The 23,309-nt window shown below is 41.1% G+C and overlaps 1 long non-coding RNA gene across 1 annotated transcript; it reads right to left on the minus strand.

Annotated features, from left to right (window-relative positions):
• Positions 1-7,878: 7,878 nt before the first annotated feature.
• LOC107771699 (uncharacterized) lies at positions 7,879-22,978 on the minus strand. Its single transcript, XR_001644865.2, has 2 exons — positions 9,471-22,978; positions 7,879-8,231 (listed from the first exon to the last, which is right to left on the minus strand). It is a non-coding gene; the product is annotated as an uncharacterized LOC107771699 (long non-coding RNA).
• Positions 22,979-23,309: the final 331 nt, after the last annotated feature.

The raw sequence follows: 23,309 nt of genomic DNA on the forward strand, positions 1-23,309 counted from the left end.
GTTTTCTTTGCGCTGGTTGGCCCATGTTTTTTCGGTCTCTGTAGCTCGAAAAGCCAAAACGAAAACACTTCTCATTGACGATTGGGGAATGGGCTCAGTAATGCCCTGTAGAGATACTCTGAGCCCCTTTCCATGCTTGTACCCATTTCTAATCATTTGGGTGGCGACCATGATTGAAGCATTAGACAGGGGGGCCTTCTTCAAATTGGTCAGCGACCATAATTTTGAAAGCTTGGTACACAATATGCTCACTGCCCTCCCTAGCTTCAAGACACAGGACTGAAGGGTCCCGGTAGATGGATTGCTCGTCTTCTCCATGGACAACAATCTCTTGATTATCATATTCAAACTTGACCATTTGGTGAAGAGTGGACGGAATAGCTCCGACAATATGAATCTATGGTCTACCCAGGAGGAAATTGTACGGGGTTTCCATGTCCAAAACTTGGAAGGTTACCTCAAAGTCTACAGGGCCAATAGTCAGAATCAGATCAATGTTTCCTATTATGTCTCTCTTGACCCCCATCAAAAGCTCGTACGCAGACATTGTTAGCCCGAATTTTTTCCTGTTCCAATCTCCATTCTCTGACTGTTGAGAGAGGGCTAATATCTATTCCGGACCCACCATCTAACATCACATTTTTTACATAATAGCTCTCATATTTGACAGTCAGGTGGAGGGCTTTGTTGTGGGTAGCTCCCTCTGCGGAAAAATCATCGTGGCTGATTGACCTCGAAAAATCTTCCGGCCATCCTTTCTAATTGTTTGATAGAAGTATCAACCGGGACATACGCTTCATTTAATGATTTGAGGAGCACTTTTTGATGTTCATCCGAACTCAGCAACAGAGATAAGAGTGAGACTTGTGAAGGAGTCTTCCGGAGTTGGTCAACTATTGAGTACTCTAAGGTTTTCATCTTTCTAAAGAACTCTTCCGCTTCCTCATTGCTTACAAGCTTCTTGGATGGCATATTTTTATCCCTGTTCTATTTGGACTTATTTAGATCTTCTGGGGTATGGTACCTCCCAGACTGATTCATCTCATTCACTTCCCCCATAACTTCTTTCCCTTTGTATGTAACCACGGTTCTGTTAAAGTTCCAGGGAACTGTGGTAGGATCTTTCATAGGACTCTGTGGTAGGGGACTGATAACCACGGGCTCAATCAGCCTTGGTGAAAGTACCGACGCCTGTGCCACATATGTTCCCTTTGGTACATATAATCTTGGCATATTCAATATAGCTCTCCTTTCATCGAACTCCTTTAGCGTTTTGAGGGCAAAATGTTCTTTTCTCGGGTCCTTAGGAACGTAAAGAACCGCATCCTTGGCAGGTAGCGACCCAGTTTTAGTTTCAACGGCCTTAGGAACCAGAGCTACTTTCTTTTCGGTTTTGGCTAGTTTTGACGACACTTTAGGTTTTGCCTATGAATTGGCGATGGCAACAATGGCCTTTAATGTCGGGTCAAACTCTTTGTCATCAAAAATAATACCAATGACCGGCCTATTATTGTGAGCAGGTTATGGATTGTTGGTCACATTAGGGATCTCCTCGTCCCTTAGCAGAATTCTTTTTTAGTTCGATCTGGCCTTCGACCGCTCTCTTGAGGGCCCAACAATCTTCTATATCGTGGCCTTCTATTCCTGAATGGTATGCATATCTGGCACTGGCCCTGTATGATGGAGACTCAGGATTTTGCCGATTGGGAGCCACGGGTTGCAATAGACCCAGTTGTATTTACTTTTGAAGTATACTGGAGTAAGATTCACCAATGGGGGTGAAATAGTTTCTTCTGGGAGGCTCTCGAGGATGTGGATTATGCTGGTATGTATTTTGTGGTGGGCAAGGATTATATAGAGCTTGGTAGGGATGGTTGTTTCTGGGAGGTGGATCTCGGGTTTGGTTGTAGTGTTGCTGGGTCCGCGTGTAGGGTTGGGCATTCATCACTGCATAGTGAGGCGGTGCCACGACATAAGCTGCATCTTGATGTGGGTAATAGTGTTGTGGGGTTCTTGGTGGCACATAAGAATGTTCAAATGAACGGAGAGACCCCCTTGAACTCGAAGCCATCATGGCTCACTCCTCTCTCTTTTTGTGATTAGACAAACCCCCTGAACCATTCTGGATGGCTTGTGATGTAGCTTTCAAGGCGGTTTGACTCAAGATCCGTGCCATTTTCAAACTGTTTTCGACCATCTCCCCAATCTTGATAGCCTCAATGAATGACTTTCCCATAGAGGGCATCATATTTTGGAAGTAATTCGCCTCTTGGGACTGTAGAAAGACGGTAACCATTTTTGCTTCGTCCATTGGCGGTTTTACCCTAGCGGCTTGCTCGCGCCATTTGACGGCATACTCACGAAAACTTTCCACTATTTTTTTTTCAAATTGGACAATGAGTTTCTGTCGGGAGCGATGTCCACATTATACTGGAATTGTCAGACAAAATCTAGGGTCAAATTGTCCCACACGTGGCAATGGGTGATTTCTTGATCCATGTACCAATCGGAAGCGATTCTTGTTAACTTTCTCTGAAGTAGGCCATCAGAAACTCTTTTTTTCCACCAACCCTCTCAACTGATTGCAGTATCTCTTTAAATGGGCGATTGGGTCTCCGTACCCGTCATACTTTCGAACTTCGGTATTTTGAAACCAGCAGGTAAATTAACATTGGGAAACATGCACAAATCCGAATAGGAGACATTGTTTTGGCCACTCAAGCCTTGCATGTTTTTCAAGATTTGTTCCAAGATTTTCATCTTCCGAGCTATTTCTTCCTGCTCGGGATTTTTAACTGTTCTTTCTGGCTCAATCGAAAACTCATACTGTGGTTGTTGGGCGTATGAGTCTAGAGTGACATGAGTCATATCAGGTTGAAATTGCGGACCTTGGAAGGTGAATGTTGGGGGTTCAAAGCATGATCTAGGCATAGTTGGTTGTGCCATGGTGAAAACTGGTGGTGCAGAGAACAATGTTAAAGGTGCCCCGGAAAACAGTGCCTGGGGGTGAACCACAGAAGGCATGCCGATAAAGTTAGATGATATTGTAGGGTACCCGCACGGGATAAATGGGTTGGTCATAGGGATGTTGGTGGTCCCACCTCTCCTTGGGATCAGCTCGGGGAATCTAGGAATTGCACTTGGCGATTCCCGACCATTAGACCAGGCGTCCCATATTTCTAACATGCGGACGCATCATCTTATTTTCTTCGACAGTTGTCGATTCCGGTTGTGAAATAGCTGGTGCAGGGCTATCCTCAGGATTAATAATGCGGAGATTGCTTTCAAAGTCCATTGGAACCTTTCCTTTGGATCTTGTAAAATAGAGGTGAGAAGCCAGATTACCGACAAAACCAACCACCTGAACAAGAACCTGGCTAAATTGCACACACAACAACCTTGTTAGTTTTGAGGTATTTAACAAATAGAAAATCGCACGTTGGGGATGCAATGCACCTAAACAGTTAAATGCTTATACCATGTGTTTGAACGGTTGCGTGCTTCATCCCAACTTTCACTATCTCTTTCCCACTCTGTAACTCTTTCCTTTCAGTTCTACTCTCTTTTTCTCTTTTGTTTTGTCATTCCTGATTTTGTCTCTTTGTTTTTGTCATACTGGTTTTCTCTTTTGTTTTTATCACACTTTTCTTCCTTTTCCTTTACTTATTTTCTCTCAATTTTCTCTCTTTTTTTGTTGATTTTCACTTAGATTAATTATGGCTATGATCGCATCCGATGGGGATTGCCTACGTATCATGACGCCGCATGAATCAAACCATTATGTAGTTCAGGGGAATAAATCTAAAAATGAAAGCAAAGAAATTTTTTGGGGTTTTCAATATTACATTAATACAATCTTTTTGGGTTTTTCATTACAAGGACTCAAAGACATCGATAACTGACTTAAAAGGAAAGTAAAATACGGACTAGATGATTGGAAAATTAAGAACACAGATGGCTCTCAAATGTTATTCCAGGAGCCTGGGTGACTTCAGTTGGTCTCGGTGCGGGCCTGCTTGTAAGCTTTTCCTAAAGGAACTCGAGGTCGGCCATGACCTAGCGAGCGAAAGACAGCAGTGAAGCAAAGAACATAGCTCGAGTCATATTTTCACACTCATTGCATTTCATTGCATTGTAGTCAGCTATTTCTTTGATTCTAAGCTTAATAACGCCCTTCTCCTGAAGCAATCGTCCAATCTGTTATTCCCGAACTTCCACTATTTGCATGGACTTGTTGTTTTGGTTTTGAAAAATCAACACACTCTCTTCCAATTTGTTGATCAAGGAGTATCAATGCTCCCTCTCCACCCTGAAGTCTTTCACTTGTTGACCTATTTTTTTTTCGAAAATGGCCAACTCTTTCCTTAAGACCGCAACTTCTCTGTCATAACTTTGCTTCGCCTGGTAGGCTAATCTTGTTTGTTCTTCTGCATCTTTCCCCAGCTGGATCATCCTTGCATGAGCTTTTGCTAAATCTTTCTCAGCCTTTGTTATGTCGGCCGCATAGTCTTGCACTTTTTGCCTCAAGTTGCTCATGATTTTTTCGTCTCTTTCATTTCTCACAGGCGTTTCAGCGGCTATTCCTATTTCCTGGAGTTGGGCTCGGAGTGCCTCGTTCTCACGGGTCAGACTTTTATTTTCACCTTCAGCCTCTTGCGCTTGTAAATCATTCTCAAATTTGAGGTTTCTCAGCTTTTCTTCAAGGGCGCGGATGGTTGCTTGGTATCCCTTTTCTTTTTCTCCCTTGGCCAACCGTTCTTAGATTTTATCATCAAAAGCCTGAACATGCGGCCTTTTGGCGGGCCTTTCGGGCTCTGGCGCATCATCCACGCGAGACCTTTTCCCGAACCACATAGCATAACCTAGGTCTACCTCACCTTTTGCGGATCTGGCACCTGGGTATCATCTTTCAAGTACCGGCAACCATTCCAAATTTGTTGGATTAAAGTTTTGGGGAGTGGAGCTTCTGGGTGTAGCTCAATGACTTGGGTACTCAAATCTTCATCCTCGGGCATCGCTTGGTACCTTCCCAACTGTCATAGAACTTTTTGCGGTGCATATGGTTGGACACTTCTTAAACCCATCAGGAACAGATAGCTTTTTAAAGCCGACATGGGTATCACTTCCCTTACCAGGAGCCATCCCAAAGTCCACTCAATTTGGCTTGCGTTTAAAGATGGGATATCCATGCTTCCACCCCTTCTGGAGAATTGTAATCTTTTACTCTTTCCTCGTAACTCCCGATGAAGTTGTTCTTACTCGGGCCATAACTCGTGAATTTGGGGTGATGGCGGATATGCTCAATCAACAACATCTGCAACAAAATATTGCACCCTTCGAAGAACTTTGCCCCGGATTTACACAACGTCAATGCCCGATAAATGTCTGATAGAATAATCAGAGCAAGAGTGTGATGCTATTTGGTAGTGAGGATCTGCACAATTCTGGCAATGCGGATATCAATTGTCCGCTCTTCATTTGGGAAGACCATAACTCCCAGAAATGCCACTATGAAGGCGAAATGGCGGTGGATTTTCCATGTGTCGTTTTGCTTGTTGTTAAGGCCCTTTTCATGCATTTCAAAACCATTTGGATGCCCAAACCTAGAGTACAAGAAGTAGAAAGAACAACATACTCCGTCTACATTGGTTTTCCTGATTTGCTTTCTGATATTCAGAAGATCTAAGAATCGATGCATAGAGAGAGTCCTTGGGAATATAAGTTGCTGACTTCTCAAGTCCCTGCCGAAACCGGAATATCCAGCTATTTCTTCTAAAGTAGGAGTAAGCTCAAAATCTGAGAAGCGGAAGACATTGTGAACGAGATTCCAAAAGGTCACTAGTGCCTCAATCAAACCGTCCAGTGGTTTAACTTTCATAATATCTGTGAGGGTGCCCATGTATTTTGTTACCCAATCCTGACCATCTTTCCCTAAGTCATACCACCACATCTAAAGTTGTAGTGGAGCCTAATCTACAACTGTTAATGGCGGGTTCTGGACAGTGCTTATTTCGTACCTGTGGATGGTTAGGGTTGACACTAGTTCCAAAAGACAAACCAATGGACTCTTTTTGCAAATCAATCTTTCAATTTTCTAAGGAAAACCAAAGGGAATGTGGCTATTTATGCATAATTAGCCAAAGCAAATATGGCTATTTTTGCAATAATAGCCCCTTCGTACTTTCAAGGAACGTTTTGAGGCCGGGGAAGGGCATGATGGCAAAAGTGATGCCCAATTGATAGACACGCCCATTTTTGCGAGAATAGCCCTTCGACAATTTTGGAGATGTTCTAAGGCTATTCCGACAGAAACGGCTGGGGATGCAACCAGATAAAACAAAATGCACAAATAGCACGTAGGATACATCGGGAAGGTCTTTTATTTTGGGTATACCTGTCCTAGACGGACCCAACCCATGTGTTGGGTCCCCAAAGTCAAATGCACGTAATGCAAACAAACATTCCTACTAGGGATCCGACATGAAGCTATGTTATTCTAGGTTTAAAATCCTGAGGGTGTGTTTTAGACGTGGCTTACCCAACCGGATAGCTCGAGCCGAGGTGGGGGCAATGTACCGGGAGTACGAAAGTCTACCCGGCCTAGTTACTAATCCAACCTCGTTTTAATTGGTATGACCTCTAACATAAAAGTGGGTCATGCACACGTGTGCACCATAAATTCAGAAGACTTAGAAGGGAGGCGTAAAATGGCAGTTTATACCGTTCAAATAATATCAAAGCGGTAAATGAGCGGCAATTAGCACATTAGGCCCACAAATACAGTAATATCAAAAATCAAGAAAGCCAAATATAGATCATATTACATGCTCGAATTCTACACTCTGAACCAGAGATTCTGGGTTCTTATCCCCAACAGAGTCTCCAGAACCGTCACACCTCCTTTTCCGAAGATAGAGAGTTTTTTCAATTAAAGTAACATTATTCAAAATGAGATTATTTAATTAGATTCGCCACTTAGATTATTTATTATGGTGTCCCAAGTCACAAGTTTGTGTTAAAATCTTAAATCGAGGAAATTGACTATGTTTTAAAGTTCGCCAAACACAAAAGACTCGGGTAAGAAATTCTGTTAATTCGGGAGAAGGTATTAGGCATTCCCGGATTCTGTGATTTTAGCACGGTCGCTTTAATCATACCTGACTAAATTAATTATTTAATTACATAATTTTAGAACATATGTGTGTTTTACCTTTTATCGCTTTTAATTATGGCATTATGGATTTATCTTTAAAATGGATCACATGTGCATAAATCCGTTTTATTTAGTGCGCTAAAATCATGTCACGCGTACGTGTACACAATTAATCATACTTTATTAATTATTAAAATTTTTTGGCCAAAGTCGCGCGAATGCGTACCTTTATTTATTTTTGGGATCATAATTATGTCACGCGAACGTGTACATAATCACGATAGTAGATTAGGCGCGCCTAAAGCATTCTGCGAGTATTAAAGAATTAACTAATTATTTTTCTAAATTTTGAATTTATTGTGTAAGTGTCACAGTTATGGAACAATTTATATTTTGGACGAGATGTACATTTTATTAAGCTAATTGGTGTTGTTGGTTAATTTCTAAAGCATCTCGTCTATGTCGTAAAGTTACAAACGTTTTAGTGGTTACTTAATTCTATGAAAGACAATCAATTAATAATGAAAGGAAACTGACCACAGTGGTTACGCAATTCTCTTTTACCTTTTTGAATTTATGGTGGATCAAACAAGAGGGGTGAATGGGCAGGTGACAGACCCAGTCGACATGATGGACGACAGAGATGGATTTTATACTCCTTGAGTTTAAGCCCAAAGTCAGGCTTTATGTAAGGCCACAATTCTAGTTGAAATTACACCTACTAATTAACAGAAATTAACTATTATTCACATGTTTGGCTGGATCTTCACTAATTTCAGAATATATTACATACCAACAGGAATAGGCGATTAACAATCAACTAAAGGAATTTCAGTGTTTATTACAATATCTACTCAATTACGCTATATGATGAAATACATTTCCTTCAAATTAGTAGTACAATTACAAACATAGACATTCACACTTATATCTGAGTGAGCTGATTTGCAGTGACTCCAAAAACCTCTGATGCTCTAACGTTTGGCTTTGCGATTTATAGATTTGACCAATAAGTGGCCAAATTTATGAACTGCAGCCGTGTTCATTGCACTGATGACTCTTCTTTATCACGATTTTACTACCAAACATTACTTAACAAAGCATTAGGAACATATTTGGACTGAAATTCATGCTCAAAGGACATAAACTAACAAAGACAGCACATGCTTAGAGGCATTTGTGAGCAACAGTAAAATGACAAGGTTGAACTGATTTCAATTCAAGTCACTCAAACATTTTGGAATATTTCACAAAAACATCTAAAACACAACATATATAAACACAACAAACATCTGAAATTCACAGAAGAAAACATAGAAGCTTGATTATGCTAAATTCCAAGTGTACAAAAGTTCATAGATGTGTACCTAACCTTGAAACAAGTTAGGATAAGTCAAATAAAGGCAGATATTGAAGAACGTAGCTCACCCAAACCCCAGAAAATAGTAGAAAACCAGCTTCCAATCCTGAATATAATATAGAAATCCTTTTCAAAACCTGCTTTTAGGTGTTTCTCTGCGTGTGACTAGTGAAAATCAGTAAAGGTGAAGGAATGTGTGAGAATTCTGCAGAGGATCAGAACTGTGTGAGTGAAGGAATGTGTGTCCTTATATAGAATGTGAGGGTGTGTTATATGAGAGAAAAATCTGAAAAATGTGTCAGCCCTAAATATAAGGAAAAGAGCATCTTTTCCAACAGATTTTTGTATAGCTATTGTTAAGATATTCTTTTCTGATTTTACAGCCCCTTTAACTTCTGAATTTACCCCTTTTTCACCCCAAATTTGACCTAATTCCTTTGTCATATTGAATTTTAATCCCTTTCTAGAAGCTTCCTACATAACTACCTAAGATTCCCTATTTTTGCTTTCCTAATTATCCCCTTAAATTTCCTGTATTTACCACTCATCACCTTTTAAAAACTTTCTTTCATCTCATCCATTATTTTTAAAATCACAGGCTTTATTGATGGGCCTAATACAAAAGACTGTATTGACCTGGGCCCTAACCTACTGCTTCCCTCGTTCTTGACAAACAAACTAGCTCAAAACACCCAAACTTATAATGAACCACTAAAGATGATTTAAATCACCAAGCAATCGCCACTTAAGCAAAAACGCATACTGAATTAAGACTAATTAACCAAATAGCCTAAACGGCTAATTAAAATTCATCAATCAAACAAATATGAGCAAGAAAATGTATGAAAAACTACTAGCTCCTTTAAGGTTTGAATAACCAAATCAAACTCGACGGGTTCAAATAAGGCAATGAGATACTGGACTGAAAAACATTGAGGAGAATGGGAGGATTTATACCTATTAAGGTCCAATGGATTGATGAAAGCGATCCCGGCGAGCCAAAGAAGCAGAACGGAATAATTGACGAGCAACTTGCCGGCCAACAGTGGTTTGGCCGAATTTTGATGGCTTCGAAATGAGCTAAAACTTACATTAATCGATTGCTCTTGACAAGAGCAATTGATCAATGACAGTTTCAAGTCAAAACGATTAAGAATCACTGAAGAAATCGAAGAGGAATAAAACTAGGTTTTGAAATTTCTCAGATTGGAAAATAAAGGAAATCTATGATGTTTTGAATGAAATTAAGAAGAGATATGGGATGGGGAGAAGACGAGGATTGTAGGGTATTAATTTGAGGGAGTTTGAAGCTTGGCCGCCGGCAGAGATGGATTTGGTGATGAGAGGCGACTAGGGTTGAGAGCGAGAGAAAATGGGGGTAGTCTCTAGAGTTTTGGGGGGGGGGGGGGGGCAAACAGTTATAAGGATTTGAGAGGTGAGTTCTGAGCCGTTGGATGAGAGGAGATCAATGGCCGAGATTGAGAGGAGTAAAACGATGCTGTTTGGGAGTCTTTGGGGCGGGACCGGATTGGGGATGTGGACTGGAGCGGATTTTGGACGGATTTCAGCTTGTTGAAAGGGAACTTGGCTGATAGAATTGGCCCAATTTGACCTAAGGAGTTGGGCTCTTCCCTTCTCTTCTTTCCTTAATTTCAAATATAATCAAATTAAGTCTAATTGAATCCATTTTGCCAAGATGGCCTAATTAGCGTTTGTTTTTTTAAAAAAAAAAAAACTAATTGAACCGTCAATGTGTGAAGGAAGCAACTAATGTGATTTTGTTATTTTTCTTTTTGAGTACTACTATATGCAATTAAATGCTAATAATGCAATTTAAAATTATAAATAAGGCGAATAAAATGATGAAATATTTTTGGTGATTTTATGATTTAAAAATGTTTCCTAATTATGCAAATGCAATTAGATGTCACGAAAAATGTAAACAAAAACTAAAAAAAATCAAAACATAATTACAAGACTATTATTATTTTTATTTTTTTTTGAATTTTTAGGGGTAATTTTATGGAGGGCAAAAATTACGTGCTCACATTCACCATGACCATTGCTCTATTTTTGCGTTTTAGGGCCATAAAACAAGAATTTCGCTTGATTCCAAAATTTTCGTGTGTTATAGCCTACGCCTTTGGCATGGGCTCGGGCCGTCGAAACCGGACCGTTTAAAATTTTACCGAACCATAAAAAATAAACTAAGGTACAATAATCACCGCTTTGCCTTGACCTTTACTCATTTTTAGTGTTTTACGGTCATAAAACTGGAATTCCGTCCGATTCTCAGATTTTCGTGTGCTATAACCCTCGCCTTCTGCGTGGGCCCGGGCCACCGTTCCCTGACCGCCTAAAATTTTCCGAACAATCAAAAAAACCTAAGGAATAATAGTCACCAGCTCGCTATGATCGTTACTCATTTTTTTTGTGTTTTAGGGCTATAAAACAGGAATTTCGCTTGATTCTCGGATTTTCATGTACTATAGCACATGCCTTCTGCATGGGCCCGGGCCACAGGACCCGGACCGCCTAAAAAATTTGTCGAAATATAAATAATGATAGAAGGAACAATAGTCACCTCCTCACCATTACTGTTACTCGTTTTTAGCGTTTTAGGGCCATAAAACTGGAATTCCGTCTGATTCCCAAATTCTCATGTGCTATAGCCTACGCATTCTACATGGGCCCGGACACCGGACCTGGACCGCCTAAAATTTGGATGGAACACCAAAAATGACCTAAGGAACAATAGTCACCGCCTCGCCATGGCTGTTACTCATTTTTTGACATTTTAGGGGAATAAAAACTGGAATTCTGCTAGATTCTCTAATTTTAGCACACGCCTTCTCCATGGTCCCGGGCCACTAGACCCGCATCGCCTAAAATTATTCTGGATTCAAAAACGACCTAAGAAACAATAGTCACTACCTTGCCATGAGAATCTCATTTCCAGATTTTCGTGTGCTAGCCCACGCCTTCTACATAGACCCGAGCCACCGGACTCAGACCGCCTTATATTTTTTCGGAACATCAAAAATGACCTAAGGAACAATAGTCACCGCTTCGCCATTACCGTTACTTCTTTTTGGTGTTTTAGGGCTATAAACTCGTATGCCATCTGATTTCCAGATTTTCGTGTGCGCCTTCTGAATGGGCCGGGGCCACCGGACCCAGACCGAATAAAATTTTGTCAGACCATCAAAAATAACCTAAGGAACAATAGTCACTGCCTCTCCATGATCGTTACTCGTTTTTGGCATTTTCGGGCCATAAAATTGGAATTCCGCCCAATTTCCAAACTTTCGTGAGCTATAGCCCACGTCTTTTACATTGGGCTGGGCTACCCATCCCGGACCGCCTATAATTTTATCGGAACATCCAAAATGATCTAAGGAATGTCAGTCATTGCCTCGGCATGACCGTTACATATTGTTTGGCGTTTTAGGACCAGAAAACTAAAATTTCGCCCGCTTCCAACACTTTTAGGTGTTATAGCACAATCCTTTTGTATGGGCCTGGGCCACCATACCTGGACCGATTAAAATATTGTTGGTCCATAAAAAATGTCCTAAGTAACAATAGTCACCGCCACGCCATGACCGTTCCTCGTCGTTTGGCATTTTATAGCCATAAAACTGGAATTTTGCCCGATTACCAGATTTTACTGTGCTATAGCCCACACCTTATGTATGGGCTCGGGTCACCAGACCCGGACCTCCTAAAATTTTGCCAGACCATCAACAATGACCTAAGGAACAATAGTCACCGTCTTGCCTTGACTGTTACTCATTTTTTGGCCTTCTAAGGACAAAAAATTGGAATTTTGCGAGATTCCAAGATTTTCGTGTCCTATAGCCCACGCTTCTGCACGGGCACGGGCCACACGACTCTGACCATATTAAATTTTGTTGGATCATTAAAAACGATCTAAGGAACAATAGTCACCGCCTCACCATGACCGTTACTAAATTTATGGTGTTTTAGATCCATAAATCAAGAATTCTGCCCGATTTCAAGATTTTCATGTGCATAGCCCACGCCTTGTGCATGGGCCTCGGCCACTGAACCCGGACCGCCTAAAATTATGTCGGACTATAAAAAATGACCTATGGAACAATAGTCACCGTCTGGCCATGACCGTTACTCATATTTTGGCGTCTTAGGGCCATAAAACTAGAATTTCGTCCGATTTTCATATTTTCGTGTGCTATAGCCCACGTTTCTGCATTAGATCGGGCCACCGGAACCGGACCATCTAATATTTTGTCGGACAATAAAAAATGACCTAAGGAACAATAGTCAACGCCTAGCCATGACCGTTACTCATTTTTTTGGCATTTTAGGGCCTAAAACTGGAATTTCACCTTATTCCTTGATTTTCGTGTGCTATACCCTACGCCTTCGGCATGGGCCCGGGCAACCGAATCTGGACCGCCTAAAATTTTTTCAAACTATCAAAAATGACCTAAGGAAAAATAGTCATCGCCTCGCCATGACCGTTACTCATTTTTTGGCGTTTTAAGGCGTAAAACTAGAATTCCACCTGATTCCCAGATTTTCGTGTGTTAGCCCTGCATGGGCCCGAGCCACCGGACCCGGTCCGCCTAAAAATCTGTCATACCATCAAAATCGACCTAAGAAACAATGGTCATCACCTGACCATAACCGTTAACAGGAATTCCACCTTATTCTCAGATTTTTGTGTGCTTTAGTCCACGCCTTGTATATGGGTCGGTACCTACGGACCCGATACGCCTAAAATTCTGTCGGACCATAAAAATCGACCTAAAAATAATAGTCACCGCCTGGCCAAAACCGTTACTCATTTTTTGGCGTTTTAGGGCCATAAAACTAGAATTCTGCCCGATTCCTAGATTTTCTTCTATTATAGCCCACACTTTCTGCATGAACCCGGGTCATCGGATCTGGACCTCCTAAAATTTTGTAGGACTATCAAAAACTACCTAAGAAATATTAGTCACCGCCTCACCATGACCGTTACTCATTTTTTGGCATTTTACGGCCATATTTGCCCGATTCTCGGATTTTCGTCTGCTAGCCCACGCCTTCTGCATGGGATTAGGCCTGCGGAATCGAACCGCCTAAAATTTTGTTGGACAATCAAAAATGACCTAAGGAATAATAGTCATCGCTAGCCATGACTGTTACTCGTGTTTTGGCATTTTAGGGCCTAAAACTAGAATTTCATCAAATTTCCTGATTTTTGTGTGTTATATAGCCCACGCCTTCTGCATGGGCCCGAAAAATCTAACCCAGATTGGCTAAAATTTTGTGGGACCATAAAAAATGACCTAACGAAAAATAGCTACCACCTCTCCATGATCGTTACTCATTTTTAGGCATTTTAGGGCCTAAAATTTGAATTTCACCCGATTCCTAGATTTTCGTGTGCTATAGCCCACGCCTTCTGTATGGGTCGGGGCCATGGGACCCAGTCCGTCGTAAATTTTGTCGGACCATCAAAATCGACCTAAAAAACAATAGTCACCGTCTGGCCATAACCATTACTCATTTTTTGGCGTTTTAGGGCCATAAAACTAGAATTTTGCCTGAATCCCAGATTTTCGAGTGCTATAGGCCACGCTTTCTGCATGGACCCGGACCATCGGACCCGAACCGCCTAAAATTTTGCCGGACCAAAAAAAATGACCTAAGTAGCAATAGTCATTGTCTTGCCATGACCATTACTCATTTTTTGGAGTTTTAAGGCCATAAAACTAGAATTCCGCCCGATTCCCAGATTTTCATATGCTATAGCCCACGTCTTCTTCATGGGATCGGGCCACCAGTCCCGGACTGTCCAAAATTTTTTGGACCATCAAAAATGACCTAAGGAACAATAGTCACCGCCTAACCATGACTGTTACTCGTTTTTTTAGTATTTTAGGGCTCTAAAACTGAAATTCCACTTGATTCCCAAATTTCCGTGTCCTATAGCCCATTTCTTCTTCATGGGGCCGGGCTACCAGACCCGAACTACCTAAAATCTTGCAAGAACATCAAAAATGACATAAGAAATAATAGTCACCGCCTTGCCATTACCGTTACTTTTGTTTTGGCATTATTGGGCCATAAAACTGGAATTCCACCAGATTCTCAAATTTTCGTGTGTTATAGCCCACACCTTCAGCATGGGCCCGGGCCACCGGACCCGGACTGCCTAAAATTTTGCAGGGAGCATCAAAATTAACCGAAGGAACAATAGTTATCTCCTTCTACATGGGCCTCGGCCACTGGACCTGGAACACATAAAAGTTTATTGGACCATCAAAAATGACCTAAGGAACAATAATCACCGCCTCGCCATTACCGTTACTCGTTTTATGGCGTATTAGGGCCATAAAATAAGAATTCCGCCCGCTTCTTAGATTTTTGTGTGTTATACCCCCACGCCTTCTACATGGGCCCGACCACTGGACCGGACCACCTAAAATTATGTCGGACCATCAAAAATAACCTATGGAACAATAGTCACCGCATCGCCATGACCGTTACTCATTTTTTAGTGTCTTAGGGCCATAAAACTGGAATTTCGCCTAATTCCTAGATTATAATGTACTCTAGCCCAGGCCTTCTGCATGGGATCGAGCCACCAGACCCGAACTGTCTAAATTTTTCTAAACCATCGAAAATGACCTAAAGAACAATAATCACCGTCTAGCCTTGACCGTTACTCGTTTTTAGCATTTTAGGGCTATAAATCTTGAATCACACATGATTCTCAGATTTTCGTGTCTACATGGGACCGGGCTACCGGGCCCGCACCGCCTAAAAATTTGCCAGACCATCAAAAAAGCCTAAGGAACAATAGTAATTATTTCGCCATGACCATTACTCATTCTTTTAGCGTTTTAGGGCAATAAAACTAGAATTTCGCCTGATTATTAGATTTTCGTATGTTATAGCTCACGCCTTATACATGGACCCGGGCTATCGGACTCGGACTACCTAAAAGTTTACTGAAATATCAAAAATGACTTGAGGAACAATAGTCACCGCCTAACAATGATCGTTACTCATTTTTTTGGCCTTTAAAGGCCATAAAATTGGAATTTCCCATGATTCCCAAATTTTCGTGTCTTATAGCCACGCCTTCAGCAAGGGGTCGGGCTACCGGACCAATACTGCCTAAAATTTTGTCGGACGATAAAAAATGACCTAAGGAACAATAGTAACTATCTCGCCAAGACTGTAACTTGTTTATTAGCATATTAGGGCCATAAAACTAGAAATCCGCCTGATTCCCATATTTTCGTGTGCTATAGCCCACGCCTTCTTCATGGGACCGAGCAACTGGACCCTGACCACCTAAAATTTTGCCGGACAATAAAAATGACCTAAGAGACAATAGTCACCGCCTCGCTATGACCGTTACTTATGTTTTAGCGTTTTAGGGCCATAAAACTGGAATTCCGCTCGATTCCTAGATTTTTATGTGTTATAGCCTACGCCTTCTGCATGGGCCCGGGCCACCGGATCCGGACCGCCTAAAATTTGGATGGACCACCAAAAATGATGTAAGGAACAATAGTCACCGCCTCTCCATGTCCGTTACTCCTTTTTGGCGTTTTCGGGCCATAAAATTGAAATTCTGCCCGATTCCTAGACTTTCGTGTGCTATAGCCCACGTCTTCTGCATTGGGCTGGGCTACCCATCCCGGACCGCCTAAAATTTTGCTGGAACATCTAAAATGAGTTAAGGATTGATAGTCACCGTTTCGCCAGGACCGTTACTCAGTTTTTGGCATTTTAGGATCATAAAACTGAAATTTTACATGATTCCCATATTTTTATGTGCTATAGTCCAAGCCTTCTTTATGGGCCTGGGCTACCGGACCTAGACCGAATAAAATTTTGCCGGACCATAAAAAATTCCTAAGCAACAATAGACACCGTCTCGCCATGAACGTTTCTCGTTGTTTGGCAGTTTATAGCCATAAAATCAAAATTTTGCCAGATTATCATATTTTAGTATGCTATAGCCCACGCCTTATGCATGGGTCCAGGCCATTGGACGTGAACCGCCTAAAAAATTTTCAGACCATCAAAAATGACCTAAGTAACAATTATCACTGCATCACCATGACTGTTACTCGTTATTTGGCGTTTTAGGGCCATAACTAGAATTCCGCTTAATTCTCAAATTTTTGTGTGTTACAGCCCACGCTTTCTGCATGGGCCCGGGCCACCAAACCCGAACTGCCAAATTTTTTAATGGACCATCAAAATCGAATTAAGGAACAATAGTCATTGTCTCGCCATGACCGTTAATCGATTTTTGACGTTTTAGGGCTATAAAACTGGAATTCCGCCTGATTCCAAGATTTTCATGTGCTATAGCCCAATGCCTTCTTCATGGGCCCAGGCCATCGAACCTGGACCACCTAAAATTTTGCCGGAACAACAAAACGACTTAAGAAACAATAGTCACCGCCTCGCCGTGACCGTTACTCGTATTTTGGCATTTTAGGACCATAAAACTGGAATTCCGCCCGATTCCCAGATTTTAGTGTGCTATAGCCCAATGCCTTCTACATGGGCAAGGGACATCGGATCGAGACCATTTAAAAAAAATTCGGGACAACAAAACGAGCTAAGGAACAATAGTTACCGCCTCTCCATGACCGTTACTCGTTTTTTGGCATTCCCAGATTTTCGTATGCTATAGCCCACGCCTTCTGCGTGTGCCTGGGCCATCGGACCCGGACTGCCTAAAATTTTGCCGGAACAACAAAAATGACCTAAGGAACAATAGTCACAACCTCGACATGACAGTTATATTTTTTTTTGGCGTTATAGCGTTATAAAACTGGTATTCAACCTGATTCCCAGATTTTCATGTACTATAGCCCAGTGCCTTCTGCATGGGCCCGGACCATGCGACCCGGACCGCCTATAATTTTGCCAGAACAATAAAAATGACCTAAGGAACAATAGTCACTGCCTCTCCATGACCATTACTCATTTTTGGCATATTAGAGCTATAAATTTGAAATTCTGCATGATTCCTAGATTTTCATGTGCTATACCCCACGCTTTCTGCGTGAGGCGGGGCCACAGGACCTAGACCGCCAAAACTTTTGTCGGACCTTAAAAAATGACCTAAGAAAAAATAGTCCTCGCCTCGCCATGAGCGTTACTCTTTTTTGGCATTTTAGGGGCATAAAATTAGAATTCCACCTGATTCCCTGATTTTCGTGTGCTATAGCCCACGCCTTTTTATGGGCACGGGCCACCGTACCTGGGCCGCCTAAAATTTTGTCGGACCATCAAAAAAGACCTAAGGAACAATAGTGACCACCTCCCCATGACCGTTACTCTTTTTTTGCATTTTAGGGCCATAAAATGAGACTTTCTCCCGATTCTCAAATTTTCATGTGCTATAGCTTACGCCTTCGACATGGGCCCGGGATGCCAGAACCGGACCACCTAAAATTTTGTCGAACCATCAAAAAGGACCTAAGGAACAATAGTCACCGACTTGCCTTAACCTTTACTCATTTTTAGCGTTTAGGATCATAAACTGGAATTCCGCCCGATTCCCAGATTTTCGTGTGCTATAACACACACCTTCTGTATGGGCCAGGGCCACCGGACCCGGACCGCCTAAAATTTTATCGGACCATAAAAATGATCTAAGGAACAATACTCACATCTTCTCCATGATCGTTACTTGTTTTAAGCGTGTTAGGGCCATAAAATCGAAATTCTGCCTGATTCCCAGATTTTCGTGTGCTATAGCCTACGTCTTCTACATGGGCCCCGGCCAATGGACCTTGACCGCCTAAAATTTGGTTGGACCACCAAAAATGACCTAAGGAACAATAGTCACCGGCTCGCCATGATAATTACTCATTTGTGGACATTTTAGGGCAATAAAACTGAAATTCCATTTGATTCCCAAGTTCAACATGAGCTCGGGCCACCGGAACCGGACCGCCTAAAATTTTACCGGACTATTAAAAATAACCTAAGGAATAATAGTCACCACTTCCCCATGACCGTTACTTGTTTTATGGCATTTTAGAGCCATAAAACTAAAATTTCGCCCGATTCTCAAATTTTCGTGTGCTATAGCCCACGCAATTCTGCATGGGCCAGGGCCACCATACCCAGACTGCATAAAATTTTGCCAGAACATCAAAAATAACTTAAGGAACAACATTTACTGCCTCACCATGACCGTTACTCATTTTTGATATTTTAGTGCCACAAAATTAAAATTTCGCCTGATTCTCATTTTTTCCGTACCATAAAAAATGACCTAAGTAAAAATAGTTACAGCCTCGCCATGATCGTTACTCATTTTTTGGCGTTTTGGGGCTATAAAACTGGAATTCCTCCTGATTCCAAGATTTTCATGTGCTATAGCCCATGCCTTCTACATGGACCTGGGCTATAAAACTTGAATAACACTTGATTCCTAGATTTTTGTGTCCTATAGCCCACGCCTTCTATATGGGGCCGGGCTACCTGACTCAGACCGCCTAAAATTTTGTCGGGCCTTCAAAAACGACCTAAGGAACAATAGTCACCACCTCTCATGCCTGTTACTCATTTTTTTAGCGTTCTAGGGCAATAAAACTAGAATTTTGCCAGATTACCAGATTTTCGTGTGCTATAACCCTTATTCATGGGCCCGGGCCATCGGACTCGGACTGCCTAAAATTTTACTGAAACATCAAAAATGACCTAAGGAACAATAGTCACTGCCTAGCCATGACCGTTACTCATTTGTTGGCATTTTAGGGCCATAAAATTGGAATTCTACCGGATTCCCAAATTTTCATGTACTATAGCCCACGTCTTCAGCATGGGCTGAGCTACCGGACTCGCAATGCCTAACATTTTGCCGGACCATAAAAAATGACCTAAGGAACAATAGTCACTGCCTCGCCATGACCGTTACTCGCTTTTTGCGTTTTAGGACCATAAAACGGGAATTTTGCCTGATTTTCAGATTTTTGTGTGCTACGCCTTCGGCATGGGCCCAGGTCGCCGAAACCGGACAACCTAAAATTTTGCCGAACCATAAAAAATGACCTAAGGAATAATAGTCACCGCCTTGCCTTAACCTTTACTCATTTTTAGCTTTTTAGGATCATAAAACTGGAATTCCGCTCGATTCCCAGATTTTCGTGTGCGACAGCCTACGCCTTCTGCATGGGCCTGGGCCACCAGACCTGGACCGCCTAAAATATGGTTGGACCACAAAAATAACCTAAGGAACAATAGTCACTGCCTCACCATGACCGTTACTCATTTGTTTTTAACATTTTAGGGCAATAAAACAGGAATTCCGCCTGATTCCTAGATTTTTGTATGCTATATAGCCCACGCCTTCTACATGTTCCCGGGCCACCGGACCCGGATCGTTAAATTTTTCTGGATTCAAAAACGACCTAAGAAACAATAGTCACTGCCTCGCCATAACCGTTTTAGGGCCAAAAAATTGAAATTCCGCCTGGTTTCCAGATTTTCGTGTGCTATAGCCCACGCCTTCGGCATGGGCCCTGGTCACCGGGCACGACCGTCTAAATTTTTTTTGGATCATCAAAAACAATCTAAGGAACAACAGTCACCGCGTTGCCATGACCGTTCCTCAGTTTTTGGCATTATAGGGTCATGAAACTAAAATTCCGTCCGATTCTCAGATTTTCGTGTTCTATATAGCCCACGTATTCTGCATGGTCCCGCGCTGCCAAATTTTGTCGGGCCATCAAAAACAACCAAAGTAACAATAGTCACCGCCTCGCCATGACTGTTACTCATTTTTTTATCGTTTTAGGGCCATAAAACTAGAATTCCGTCTGATTCTCATAATTTTATGTGTTATAGCCCACGCCTTCTACATGGGATCAGGCCGCCAGAACCGAATAGCCTAAACTTTTGCCGGAGCATAAAAAATGACCTAAGAAATAATTGCCACCGCCTCGCTGTCACACCTCCTTTTTCCGAAGATAGGGGAGTTTTTCCAATTTAAGTGATATTATTTAAAATGGAATTATTTTATTTTTTAAGAGTCGCCAGTTGAAATAATTATTTACGGTGTTCCAAGTCACCAAATTTGGAATCCCAATTCAAGGAAGTTTGACTCTATTTATGGTCTGCGAACACAAAAAATCGGGTAAGGAATTCCGTTAACACATGAGAAGGTGTGAGGCACTCCCGAATTTTGTGTTTTTAGCAAGGTCGCTTTACAATCATAACTTGGCCTGATTATCGGTGATTCTACATGTTTTAAGGATTTTTGTGCATTTTTACCTTTTACCGCTTTTAAATTACTTGCTTATTATTATTTATGGAATTATCTTTGAAACGAATCACGTGTGTGCATCCGTTCTATTTGGGTGTCAAAATCATGTCGCGCGTACGTGTACACAATTAATAACACTTAATTATTTTAAGATTGTTTTGCCAAAGTCGCGCGAACACATACTTTGCCTTTAATTTTGGAAATCGTAACTATGTCACGTGAACGTATACATAATCACAATGACTTGATTAATTAAGAGCGCGCTTAGAGCATTCTAACGATTTGAATTGTTCTTTTTAAACTAATTTTGAGATTATGGTGAGGCCAAAAGTCTATGGAAGTCATTTGTAGGTGAAGGTTTTAACTATTAATCCCTCTGTTCCAATTTATGTGAACATGTTTGATTGGGCACGGAGTTTAAGAAAAAATAAAGATTTTTAGAATTTGTGGCCTTAAACAAGTCAAAAAGGGGTCCAGAGTATTGGTGTGGTTATAAAAGCATCTCATTAAGGGTAGAATTGGAAGTTTAAGCTAAATTATTTCCAAATTTAGAAAGGAATCATTCTTTTTGAACAGACCAAAAAGGAAATAGGTCCACATAAACTGGAACGGAGGGAGTATTATATTTGATAAGATCATCTACATAACAAGTCAGTAACGGGATAAAAGACATCTCTAAGAGTTATTTAACAATTATGGATTAAATGATAAGCTGATCAATTAGTTAAACTCAAGCCCAATACAACTTGGTCCACTTAATGGCTCAAATCAACCTAAATCCAACACTTCCTCCGTTTCAATTTATGTGAACCTGTTTGACTTGGAACGAAGTTTAAGAAAAAAAATGAAGATTTTTGGAATTTGTGGTTCTAAACAATTCAAAAAGGGACCCAGAGTATTTGTGTGATTATAAAAGCTTCTCATTAAGGGTAGAATTGTAAGTTTAAGTAAAATTATTTCCAAATTTAGAAAAGAGTCATTCTTTTTTTAACGGATCTAAAAGAAAATAGATTCACGTAAACTAAAACGGAGGCAGTACATTTTTTTAAAAGTCACAAGCCCACGACCCACTTCAACTTGGAAAAGCCAAACATTGACCCATTTGTTCTAAGAAAACCAAACCAGTGTTAGGTTCCAATTTATCAAATAATTCGATTAATTTACATAATATCTAATAATTATCTAAGTGAAGAATAGACTAACATGAATCAAACTTTAAATTAAGATAAAGAAACAAGTAAATCAAAGCAATCATGAGGGAATGACCAAAGAAATAAAAAACAGAGTACAAGCTATCAACGAAAGCATTAAGTTTCAAAGAGAAAAATGACTGAAGCAAACATTTAAGATGAGTACAATAGGTGAAGAACGAACCTTTCTTTAGCTTTCAATAACAACTTGGCACAAAGGAATTTGACATCGGCAAACTTTGCCGAAAACGAAAACAGAAGCTAGAATCTACGTCCGGCAAACTCGAACGATGGCCTCGACAATCTCGACTCGAACGGATTTTCGGAATTCGAACTTCGACTACGTGTTAACTGCGGTGGAAACGAACTACTTTGGATGGTTCAAGTGGTGCAACGCGGTTCAATTTTTGGAAATGAAGACTACTGCATATTTTGGTTGTTTCGTGGTCATTTACATCTAGGTTTTAACAGAGAAAAAGGGCTGTTTTGGGTGGTGTTTCGCTGGTGGTTGTACAGCTGAAGCAGTAGCGATGAACTAGTGGAGTTACAGCTGTTTCGGGGTGGTTTGGGGGCTGATTTTGGGTGGATTTGGACTGATTTTCAGAGCTGGTTTTGGAGGTGTTTTTAGGGTCGTTTTGGGTTTGTTCCATGGAAGCTTTAAGGTGAGCTTTGGACTGGTATTCGTGGCTGCGTTTTCAAGGAGTTTCAGCTTGTTTTTCAGGTCGTTTTTGGGTGGTTTCTGATTGTTTTTCAACCTATTTCACTGTCAGGTTTGGTGCTGATTTTCAAATTGGATTTAAGGTGATTTAATGGGATGTTAGGAGGTTGAGATCTAGAGAAAAATGGGTGGTTTATATGGATGATTTTTGCTGATTTTGGTGTTTTTGAATTGAGGAGTAGAGGTTAGGGATGAAGAAGAGGAAGAGCTCTGGTGTCTAGCCTTTCCTGCTGCGTTTTTTCTTAACTCTCCTCCCCTCTCGTTTTCTTTTTCCAGCCTCTGTTTTTCCCTCCTTTCACGTGTTCTCTTCGTTTTTGTATAGATTCACCCCCCCCCCCCCCCGCTATATAAAAATGAAAAAGAAAGAAAAGGCCCCCTACCCAAAACGTGATCAAGTCTCCCAAGAAAATAGGAGAGGAAAATGGGGATTATTCTGCATGTGAGTCCAAAACGTGAGGGCAGGTGTAAAGTTTGTTACAAAAAGAATTTTTACCACTTGGTCATTTCTGATTGACTATTGTTTTTTGTTTCATTTTTCAATTTCTTTCCTTTTTGAAGACAAATAAAGAGAAACAGAAAGATAAAAATAATAGCTAAACTATCTT

The sequence above is a fragment of the Nicotiana tabacum genome, chromosome 23 (genome assembly GCF_000715075.1).
Source record: "Nicotiana tabacum cultivar K326 chromosome 23, ASM71507v2, whole genome shotgun sequence".
Taxonomy (NCBI): Eukaryota; Viridiplantae; Streptophyta; class Magnoliopsida; order Solanales; family Solanaceae; genus Nicotiana; species Nicotiana tabacum.